Genomic DNA, 12,447 nt, shown 5'->3' on the forward strand with positions numbered 1-12,447 from the left:
TGGCCAACCATAGACTAGGATTTTGGGGTGGCACCTGGGGTGGCCAATCGAATTTCAAGGGTGGCCTGTGCCACCACGAGCCACCCCTCTGGCTCCGCCCCTGGACATAAACCATCATGGTCACCTAATGATGCTGTACTTTTGTGTGTTTATGTTTTTATACTGAGTGTCTGTGATTGTGAATGGGTCTTAAGTGGTTTCATGCTGTGCAGTGCCCTTGGTTACTCCAACAAAGATCACACTGACTTGTTGTGCTGCCACAGCCTTTTCAGAATTAAGACAGGAAGTTAAACAGGATCAAGTGCATGCAAACCTGGTCAAGCTCCATTGCTTAGGAGTTCATTATCGTTTATAATACATTGAAAAACTCATTCCAAGGGATTAATCACAGTTTCCTCCCTGGAGAAGAGGGCATTAAACTATTTCTGAAATAAATAATTCCCTTAAATCTTAGCTTCCACCATCATGCATTGATTAATGTTTGCATACATATTCACTCAAAAGCCACTGAATATTCTCCATACAAAATGTCATTCTCAATAAGTCCACTGGGGTCCTGCCCTATCTCTCTCATTTCTGTAATGAAAGCAGTATTCACAGAGAGACATTTCTAATACTAGATATGAACTGGCACCAGCACAACCTCTTTAAGCTACCTACAGATATCTTTTGAAAAGCAGAATGTGATCAGAAGCTGAGAATAAACAGATACAAAATAATTGAACAGATGTCTGTATTTGGTTTAATTAAGTAACATTTCTATGTTCTCAGCCATGGCTCTTTTGGGGAAATGTGTCTTGCAGACCCAGTGCCGCCTTTACCACCATGCGCATCACGCACTGTGCGTAGGGTACCAAGGGACAGAGTAGGCACAAACATTTAGACAATAAATAGCTTTACTGCAAACTTTTTGGTTTCTCTCTCAATCTCCATTAAGATCTAACTTGAACGTTATGCTACTCCATTTTATTGGGCACACGAGAGGGAGAGAGAGTGACAGGTTCAAGCTAACTTGTCATTGCTGATAATTGATTTATCTTCTTTTTAATATAAGAAACTTTTAAAAGGAAATCATGAAAGCAACAAAGACGAGGCTGGATGATATCCGGTTCCTTCTAGCCATTATAAACCGCCTTTGACATAGGCTGCAACCACTGTGATTTGGAAAATGGACAAGATTATGAAGAGTGGTCTTTGTTATGGTTATAGTTATGGATTTGGCAGACGCCTTTGTCCAAAGCGACACACAAATACAAAACAACATAATATTTAAAATTGAACAGGGAACAGATTAGAACGTTGGTCAAATATAATGAGAATAGTAATAATAAACAACAATATCAATTCAATCAATAGCCTAATAAAAATAAGCAATGGAAATGAGGGGAAAAGCAATAATAAAACAATGTCCATTTAATCAATAATATAAAAACAATGACATGGTAAGACTACATTAAGGAGAATATCAATAATAAACAATAATGTCAAATTAATCAACAGCCTAATGAAAATAAAACAATATTATACAAACAATAACACATAAGCGCTTAAACAACTAAGTACATGTTGAACAGGAATGTCTTTAGACCCCCCTTAAACGACCCAAAACTACCACACTTTGTCTTTGTGTAATGGGACTGGTGAGTCTTGAAGTTTCCCTTAAACTAAGCATTTACATGAAGCAGAATATATGCAGATTGAAACACATTCCACTCAGATAGCTAGGCTACCAGGCTCCTACATCACTTTTAATAGCAAACAGAAAATGTCTACGCAGCATCATGTCATTACATGCTTCTATTTCCAAAGGAATGAAGGCTTATCATTGTTCATATTGTGCTAAATGTGACACAAACAATGTTAGAGTTTGTGGACTAGCCATAGGCAAAAGATCTTCAGGAGAGTCTTGTAGATACAATAATCTTAATCTTAAACTGACAGTGCACCATTTATAAATGAGTTAAAGAATATCAAATTAGTAGTATTTCTTAGGAAATCAATATTTTAGAACACAATTATTATTATTATTATTATTATTAATAATATTTTTTTTAAAAACGTGTGTGTGGGGGGGCGCGCACCACAATGTAGTTCTGCTTTGGGCACCCAAATGGCCAGCAGCAGCACTGTGCAGACCAGAGCTTTAACCGCTCAATAGGTCAATAGGTTGACTGGCATTATCAACAGAAGATAAGCTTTTTGTGGAAGCTTATGTATGAATGTTTTGTCATATCTACTAAAATGTATGACAGTTGTTGCCATTTCTGCCAATACATACCTAAAGTGAAATGTCTAGACTAAGGCTTTATGCACAAATGGAAAGACAGATGACAATATTCTTATCTAGTCATATCTTTAACATTCTCATCAATGATATTTAAAAAAAAAAAAAAACAATTTACAGAATAAGAAAATATTTCATTGAAAACAATCAACCCACTGACACTCACTTACAAAATGTTAAACTAGTAACCTGTCCACATATTTAGCAGTTTTATATTTAGGTGCTTTACTCTATTTTTTACATAAGAACTCATGTAATTCATTGGCTAAAAACATTTATTTATTCATTTATTACCAAAACAATATTCTCTTCCTTTCACAATTTGATAAGTTGTATTTAGGCTGGGGCACACTGAAATTCATCCTTCGTCCTGACTCACTGACTGATGTCATACAAGATCCCATAGCACTCATAGCAAAGGGTAATGGGCTACCCAATATTCTGGCTTCAATCTCAATGTGGCTCATTCCATCTGGCCACCTAATGATTCCCCAGTGTAATTTACTTATTGATTTCTCTATCATTCCCACACCATACCACAAGTGAGGCACCCTCCCTCACTGTAAAGCCCTTTGGGTACATAGATAAAACGGAATATAAATGTTGCTGCTGCTGTCGTTGTTGTTGAAATGCCATTACATGGTTCCTTGTGAATTAAAAATAATTTAATAAAGTGATGTTGGGACCATGTGAGTAGGCGATCCCAAAAGCAGAATGTGGCACAGAAATATGGATGCAATACTACTAAAACACCTTTGTGTATCATTGGTTGTCTCCCAAGATTTAATTTCAGTATTTGAGGTTATTACTGTTTGAGCCTTTAAAAACAATTCCTTTTCACTGTTTCTCCACTGTGCCACAAGCATATAGCATCAATTTAGTTATATTGTTTGCATGCTAATCAATCTTTATTTTACCCATGTCCTATGACAGTTTTTCATAAAACATAATTTATCATCTATTCTTCTGTGGAATTTATTTGTATTTAAACAATACACCCAGATGACAAACCCTTTATATAAATGTCAAAAACCATCTTACAGTTGTTGTGTCATGGCAGCTGGAATTGGTTGCAAAAGTCTATTGGTTCAAGTATATCAGCACGTGTCAGAGCAGAGGACATAATGAATATGTTAAATGGGCCTCAACAGAGTGAGACATAACAGTTATGCATCTGAAAGGTGGCAAAGAAAGCCCAGCTCTAAGAGAATGAGAGATGCTTTTCAGTAAAACATGTCATATAAGCAATAATATAAAAGCGTATTATTTGAAACTTATAAAAACGTATTATAACTTAAAATATGAAACATGTTCTCACATTTACTGCTTGAACCTTCTATATAAAATAATAAAAACAAATGTTCACCTCTGACTTGTACATAAAACTGAATTGCAACTGAAAAAGCTAAATTGTTCTACAACCATTACATTGAATGCTGGCCCTCTCCATTTTCATCATCGTCTATCACATGTACATATCTTGTACGCTAATATCTATTATCCCAATAAATAGGAGCCAGGGATCTGCCCAGGTCTCTTCCTACAAGGGAGTTTATTTTTGCTCCTGTAACCTTATTGCTAGCTCTCAGAGGCCTTGAGACATATTCTTATTTAATGGTACTATAAAAAATAAAATTGAATTGAATAAAACATAAAATCTTCTACTATCATTGGTTTTAACACCCACATTCATAATAACCACTAGGACACACTAGGAAAATGGTTCACAAATTTTTCATGGCTTTGACAATGAATAAAAAAAAATTCTGAAAATGTGACACGAGTTAGAATACATGCGACCGTATGTGACAAAAAATAGTGCAGAGTTACTGTAGGCTAACTATTTCAGAATGCATTAGTTTGGTAAGAAACAAAAACTGATTTGAATCAGTTGGAGAAGGATGTTAACGGATGCTTTCAAAGTTATAACACTGTAAATAAAAACAAGGACTATATTTCACAAATATCACACTTTTGCCATAATCTGTGAAGATATATAATGAAAATACTGTCCTCTCAAGATGATGACGATGGTGATAAAGTATTCATATATTCAGTTTCAATTTGTACAGTTGTGTAAATTCAGGACACAAACATGAAATGAAACATGACACAGAAAAGTGAAAAAAAAACAAGTAATTAAAACAATGTCCTAGCTTTTGTATGGATGCCATTACTCTGGATCAAGATCTTCAAAAATTCATGATAACATGCCTTTCACTGACAGTTGAATTGATGTTGTTTTTTACCACATGTTCAATAATTCATGCGGCCAAATGTTCCTAATTTCAATTATTGAAATCATTTCAGTTATTTCACTGAATATGAACAAACCACACAGCTAATTCGCTTTTTACAGAAGGCCAACCAGCTGGCATTGGTGTTGTTAGGTGAAATGACTCCCGCTATAGAATTCTATTGTTATGATTGGCTATAGTCTATTAAGCGAATAAGTCCCATTATGACTACAATGTTGGTGATTATGGTGTTGTTATTATTATTATTATTATTTGTATTATTATGTTCACCACAGCGCAGGAAGAAAACTGTTCTGTTGACCTTCTCCACCAACAAACACCATGTCCCCCAATGCTATAACACAGTAACGTTGTCATAATAGTGACAATCAAATCAGCAATATGTAGCAGCACTGAGAAACTAGTTTTACTGAAATGATAGCATAAATGATCATTGCTAGACTCAGTATAGAACATCTCAGTGGTAAGTCTGTTTTTTTCTTCAGTCACCATGGTTATAGTTTTATTCACAGAAACCATTCAATTCCTGTTTCAGCTCTACTGAAATGTACATTTTTTTTGTAAATGTCACAATCTAATTCTCATGTTCAATGTTGTACATTCAGAGCTTTTATGTATTTGAGAAAATGTGCAACAGGCCACTTGAAATAAGCACTGGATAGTCCACCACGTCTCTGAATAATATATTATAGGAAGTTGCATGAATTATTCATATTAAGAGACAAGGGGGTTCTACTCATCAGTATGTGGTACTGGGATATGTTGTGCTCTTTTCTGCTGAATCAGAACTGATAGGCCCACCAACCAGCTATCTGACATCTACCCATCTCCTATCACTTCCCTTTCATGGAATATAATGTGTCTAAGAAGCATACCTTTTTTTCATTAAAAGGTAGTGATTCCTTTAAATTCAGATCAGTGAATTTCATATCAACATAGGTCTACCTTACATTTTTTTTAGGTTCAAATGTCATGCATTTATTTGTAAGCCTGAAGCGCTCTTTCTGTGTCTGTTGCCATATTTGATGTCTTTTCTGAGAAAACCCTCCTCACCCCTCCCTATTCAAGGGTCTGCAAAAGGTCAGCCATATTTTCCAAATCATAATTAACATTGTAATGAGGAGCATAGAACGAAACAGTTCATTAATCTCTGAGATCAGTAACACCATAGGACAGTGTTCACATACAGTCATTCTACATTGAACTTTGCCCTGTAAGACTTTTTAGCTATTTCTATAGTAATGGAATGGGCAAAATTGTCCCCACATCAGAGCTCACCATTAAACAAAATAACATGAATGGATCACATCAGGGACTATAGAGAAAATTATCCTGGATCCTTCAGTTATTTTAAGTGCATACTCTTATCAAATGCATTGTACTTGTTTTTTTCACTTGAACACAAAAATGTGATGCTCTCAAAAGCATACATGAGAGAAATGTCATTAAAAAGTTCTAACTGTTAAAATATGTCATATAAGTCTTGTATTAGCATTATTATGCACTCATTAACTTATTAAAACATAATGATTTGTATCAATGGTACGGAATACAGTTGAAAATGCAAACTTAGTTAGGTAGTTTATGAATTATTAACAATGTAAAGTACAATCATTTTGAGAGATGTTTTCCTTTGTTTTATAGCAAATTCCGTGTCAACAAGGTCTGTTTACATGATAAATAAATAAGTTAGTTAGGTGTAGAGAAAAGAACATACACTCTCTCAGTTTGAATTACTTATTAGCTTACCTCCACAGTAAAACCACTTAAGCTGGAAGTTTTAATACTCTTGGGTTCAGCTGACGCTGGGCATCTGACTGTGATCATCCAGAACTGTACAATAAGACAGTACCCTTTCATTTTCCAATTTTGTCGGACTGCGTTTTTTCATCTCAGGAACATCTCCAGACTGGACCCTGCACTCACACAATGTTCTGCTGAAGTGCTCGTCAACACCCTTGTGACTTCTGCAATGCAGATGCAACTCATTCATCGACTCCAACTCATTCAAAACAAAGTCCTCCCAACAGGTTACACCTCTCCTGATAGAGCTACACTGGCTCCCTGTCTCTCAACAGATCAACTTTAAAATCCTGTTGATGATATTCAAAGCCCTTCATAACCTCTGCCCTCCATATGTCACAGAATTCCTACAGACTTTATTACACCTTTTCAAGATAGCTTATGGCCTTCACAAGACAAGATAGCTCATGGCCTTCTATGTTTTTATTTTCTTGTTATTAAATTTGCTGGTTATTATTATTTTTCACTGTGTTTACTCTGTAACCAATCAACCTATGTAACAAATGAAATGTATTATTATTACGGAGTGTCTATTTACACCCCTGGTACGAACAGCCTTGGCCACACAGCTGAGCTATTCACACTCTGTGACATAACAACAAAAAAACGTTGCTCACGTGCACAAAAAACATGGCGGACATTCATTTTTTCGTCAGCAGAAAGTGATGAATTCTGAAAGGTTTCGGCACTAATATCTGTTCAGATTAAGTTTTAGATTGAAAAGTTGTTTTATTTTCATAATCTTGGTTCAGTGAACACATACAACCGTCAGTTTGTTAGTTAACAGAAATTTCGTGAATATGATGTTCAGGCCTATAAACTATAAGTTTACTGTACCTGCAAACACCATTTATTTGTGAAAGAAGATAGTGCAGTGGTCACAGACCTGGGTTAGCATGTGGGAGGCTGGGGTTCAATTCCTGTGTGATTCATTTTGGCAGAGTGAGTGTGCATGTGTACCAACGTGTCTGGAGAGAAGGCGCGCAATTTGAACAAGAAATCGGTTCTCAAACGGAAGTTTTGATTGCAACAATTAGCTAGTTCATGCACCAGGGTGTAAATAGCATACAGTACTATAAACACCAGGGTATGAATAGCATCCACTTCTAACTGTACATTGATGCAAACAGCATACCTTATTCAGAGTGTCTATTACACAGCTGAGCTATTCACACCCTGTTACGTAACAACAAAAAAAACATGTTGCTTGTTTAAAAAAATATATATTATTACATTGTGTGATCAATATGCCAGAATAAATGCACAGGGGTGCAAATAGCATACACTGATATTTGTACCAGACGGGGTATTAATAGAACACATTGCTGTGTGCACCGGGGTACGAATAGCATACATTGATATTTGTACCAGACGGGGTACTAATAGAACACACTGCTGTGTGCACGGGGTACGAATAGCATACATTGATATTTGTACCAGACGGGGTACTAATAGGACACATTGCTGTGTGCACCGGGGTACGAATAGAATTCACTTCTTATTGCACCAGGGTACGAATAGCATACACTGCTAATTGTACCAGGGGTGCAAATATCCTTACCCTTATTATTATTATTATTATGATCAATAATAATAATAATAATAATAATAATAATAATAATAATAATACAATGATTCCACCTATGAGCCTATCAGTAACGAAGTTCGATCTGTGTAAATATCAGTAGCCATCAACAAAAAACGTAGTGACCGACAATTTTTTTTTTAAAAATGTAGTAGGCCTATCTAATGTTATGTGGGAATTTCAAGAAAACGAGTGAAAACAATTCCTTGTGTGCTTGTGTTTGTGTCATTTATTAAACCGGTAGGACAATTGTGAACAGTGCCGTTGCTGGCTATTTCAGTGCCACATACCACATAAATCTAGTGAATGGTGAATTTTGAAGGAAGAATACCTGTCCTACGTTCCCAAGGTCCTTTGTTCTCAGGGTCCTATGTTCCCAAGGTCCTTTGTTCTTAGGGTCCTATGTTCCCAAGGTCCTTTGTTCTCAGGGTCCTATGTTCCCAAGGTCCTTTGTTCTCAGGGTCCTATGTTCCCAAGGTCCTTTGTTCTTAGGGTCCTATGTTCCCAATGTCCTTTGTTCTTAGGGTCCTATTTTCCCAAGGTCCTATGCTCCCATGGGTCCCATTTTCACCAGTTTAATTTTCTGCTTACACACAGTGGCTGAATCTCAGGTATTTTTTTCTTACAGCTTTCACACCTTTAACAACGCCGGTTAAAGGTGTGAAAGGTGAAAAAAACTGTGTGCCCCACACATAGGTGACACCGAATGAAAGCACAGTAGTGCATTTGCCAGGCCAGTCGATGGCGCTGTGACAATGTATGAAGAAAAGACGATAAGTTTCCAAAAGTAAAATGAAATGAAAAATGAAAGTGAAATAAGCAGACTAAGAGTGTACTGTCCATACTTTCAGTGAATCTAACCATGGATGTGATTGCATGCTATATGTACTTTCTTGCCTATACCTAATTGTACAGTAATTTTCTAAATTAAATGTATTATTATTATTATTATTATTATTATTATTATTATGGTGGAACAAAGCTGTCAAATGCTGCGGAGAAGCAGTCTGTTTAAGTTTGTGCGCTGTGTAACCTATGTTCATGGTCTTACTCAAAAGATAAACAGTAATGTCCTTGGTTAAGAGTTGGATGGGAGACCACATCAAGTGACATTTAGGTCTAAGTGAAGCTTATTGCTGCTGCTAGTGTTCTCTAAATCATTTTCTTCTCATAAAACTCTCGATGTTGTAATGTGCATGCTTCATTTTGGGGCATTCTGAGAGTTTAGTTGAAACACTGGTTAATGATAAAGTAAGAAGCTGACCGAAGGTTCACTTAGCATTGATCACATGACATAGGTGTTTTGAACAATGTTTCAAAGCAGTGGTCACATGACATGGTTGTTTGAACCATGGTTGTTTTGAACTTGTGCCTTTTAGGCAAGTCCCTCCACTCGGTGGCCATATTGTAACGCTTTTTGGGCACTTATCGGGCATCTATTTCGCCAGAAATGTGCGTGCGCAAGGCATCACGACACCAACCTTGCTCCAGCAGCGCACACATACCATTACACCCCATACACACATACCATTCACACCATATCCACACACCCTATACTCATCCCCCCACACACACCAATCCCCCCATACACACATTAGTGAGGTTAATTGCCAACTATAGACCTATATCTAATCTCCCTTTTATATCAAAAATACTAGAAAACAAATTGGTGCCTTCTTGCATATGAACAAAATCCAAGAATTATATCAGTCTGGTTTCAGAGCTCACCACAGTACTGATTCAGCCTTAGGTAAAGTTTTTAATGACCTCCTCATTGCTGCCGATAATGGCTATATATCAATATAGGTCCTCCTGGACCTCAGTGCTGCCTTTGACACCATAGACCATGACATACTACTTCACAGGCTTGAAAATTTGATAGGCATTAAAGACTCAGCACTCGCTTGGTTTCGATCATATCCTTCTAACCGCCAACAACTTCACAATAAACCATCTACCCAGACTATGGTAAAATATGAGGTGCCTCAAGGCTCAGTACTAGGGCCCCTGTTATTTTTATCTTTATATGCTTCCCCTAGGCTCTGAAATTAGGAAACATGGCATTAATTTCCATTGTTATGCAGATGATACCCAACTATACCTTTCTATAAAACCTGATGAATTAACTCCGTTAGCCAAACTTGATGTATAAGAGACATAAAGACATGGATGACAAATCATTCCTGCTTTTGAACAGAAGTCGTGGTTTTAGGTCTTAAAAAGATGAGGGATAGCCTATCATCATCACAGGCTACATATTGTGATCTTCCACTATTCTCATCCAAAAATGTTAAAAAACTAGGAGTTATAATTGACCAAGACCTATCACTAAATAATCACATAAAACAGATTATCAAAACTTAATTTTACCATTTAAGGAACATTTCAAAGATAAGGAAGTCCTTATCCTTACCAGTTGGCGAGAAATTAATCCATGCTTTTGTCACCTCAAGGATAGATTACTGCAATGCTCTATATGCTGGCTGCAATAACATCTGTCTAAAGAGCTTACAGCTTATACAAAATGCAGCTGCTCACACACTCACTAAGAACTAAACATTATGAACATATTTCCCCTATCCTAGCATCCCTACACTGGCTGCCTGTTAAAAGTCGCATTGACTTCAAAATATTACTTCTAACATACAAAGCCATAAATGGCCGGGCACCAGAATATATTAAAGATCTCCTAGTCCCATATAACCCACCCAGACCGATACGATCACAGAATACTGGCCTTCTTGTAATTCCAAGAATCTCAAAAACTACAGTAGGAGCTTTCTGCTATCGCGCACCCCTCCTCTGGAATAATCTCCCTCCCTCAATTCGATTAGCAGACACCCTCCCTATTTTTAAGTCTAGACTTAAAACATACCTCTTTACTGCCTCCCATAGTTAGGTATGGTGCGGTGTGGAACTTCACCCACCTTAGGGATTTTTGCAATGGACCACCCTGCTGTGTCCTTGTGTGACTGGCAACCCAGTCATGCGTGCGATGGTGGTCACTGACCATACCTGCGCTGGTGTCGACTACCCCTCACCATGCCTTAGTTATGCTGCTATAGCATAGTGCTGTCATGGACTTCTCATGTGCCACACCGTACATCTCCCTTACCTCACTTGTGAAGTATACCATCACCAGTTGCTAGGTTGCTAGGTTACGGGGACGCTGGCGAGACACGTCGCTCCGTCTGGCATCATGTTTTTGTTTGTTTTTATGTATTGTTCATGATTTTATGTTTTTATTGTATTTATTTGTCTAGTTAAATGTATTCGCTCTTTATTTACGTTATTTTCGATAGTTTTTGTGTTATTCTTAGTCCTTTTTTCTGATTACAAGTCGGCTGTTGACTGGCCGTCCCTCATCATTCTGTGAACGACGCTGTAGCCTACATCCCAATGTCTGGACGGAAAGACTGTGAGAGATCTGCAGCTGCTACGACCACCGAGCTGCGGCTGACCTGCGAGCTGCCATACTAGCATCTGACGTTGGGTGCCTAGAGTCTGGATTGAGTGCTGAAGTGGGGAGCTCTGATGGCGACGTCGGGAGCCATGAAACAACAACTGTTTCTGTCTAAAGCCACCGAGCTGCTGATCAGCAAGAAGATCGCCCATCATGACTTCAGACTGTTCTGTTCTTCCGGTGCTCTCCAGACTGCCAGTGAAATCTCTGGGGAACTTTGTTGGCATTGCATCGGTTGTTAAGACACAGCTGTGCGCAGGTTCACGTGGGTCATCATTGCTCTTGGACATTTTCAGGCGGTTGGAAATTGGACTAATTTAACATGATTTTTCTTTTTCATTTTATTTTTTTTACTTTTTATTATTATTAATTTGTTTTTTGTCTGTCTTGTATGTCTTGGTGTCAAGGGTACGCTGGAGAATATGCCACTCCGTACGGCATCTTTTGTGTTTGTTATTTTTTAAAGCTGCAGTTGGCAAGATTTTTTTGATCATATTCACTGAAACCAACACTATGCTCCGACAGAAAAACATAAATCAGCCGGTTTTAGAAAAAAACTGCAATTCTACCTCTACCTAGAGCCTGTTATTTGTTTAGCAAAAATCCACAGCTTCTGGTTCTTCTGGTCCAATCAGAGCAGGGCTGTGTGAGATCTGACTGTCAACAGAGGCGCACCTTGTCAACAGGCCCCGAGCCGCTAGGGGGCCCCGACCTGGTCTCAGCGCGTTTTGCCTCTCCTGTTGTAGGCTACAAACAGTACATCTGTACATGTAGGCCCTATGCTATGGCCTTATAAACAGCGGATCCGTGTTCAAAAGAGTTCAAAGAATCCGTATATATTTAGGCTACTGTGGTAAACGTCAATCGAGGGTGCAGTGATGACGGATCAACATCGGAGTTTGGCATTTACTCAATTAAGTTAAAGGCTAATGTTAATGGGCAGAAAGATTGAACATGGTTTGCTACATCCATAAGACAATAAACTTCAGCTAGCTAGCGACAGTTAGCCTACAACTAGTTAAGCAAGTAGATGGTTAACGTTATGTTTGTATTA

This window comes from Alosa sapidissima, chromosome 9, assembly GCF_018492685.1.
Source record: "Alosa sapidissima isolate fAloSap1 chromosome 9, fAloSap1.pri, whole genome shotgun sequence".
Lineage (NCBI taxonomy): Eukaryota > Metazoa > Chordata > Actinopteri > Clupeiformes > Clupeidae > Alosa > Alosa sapidissima.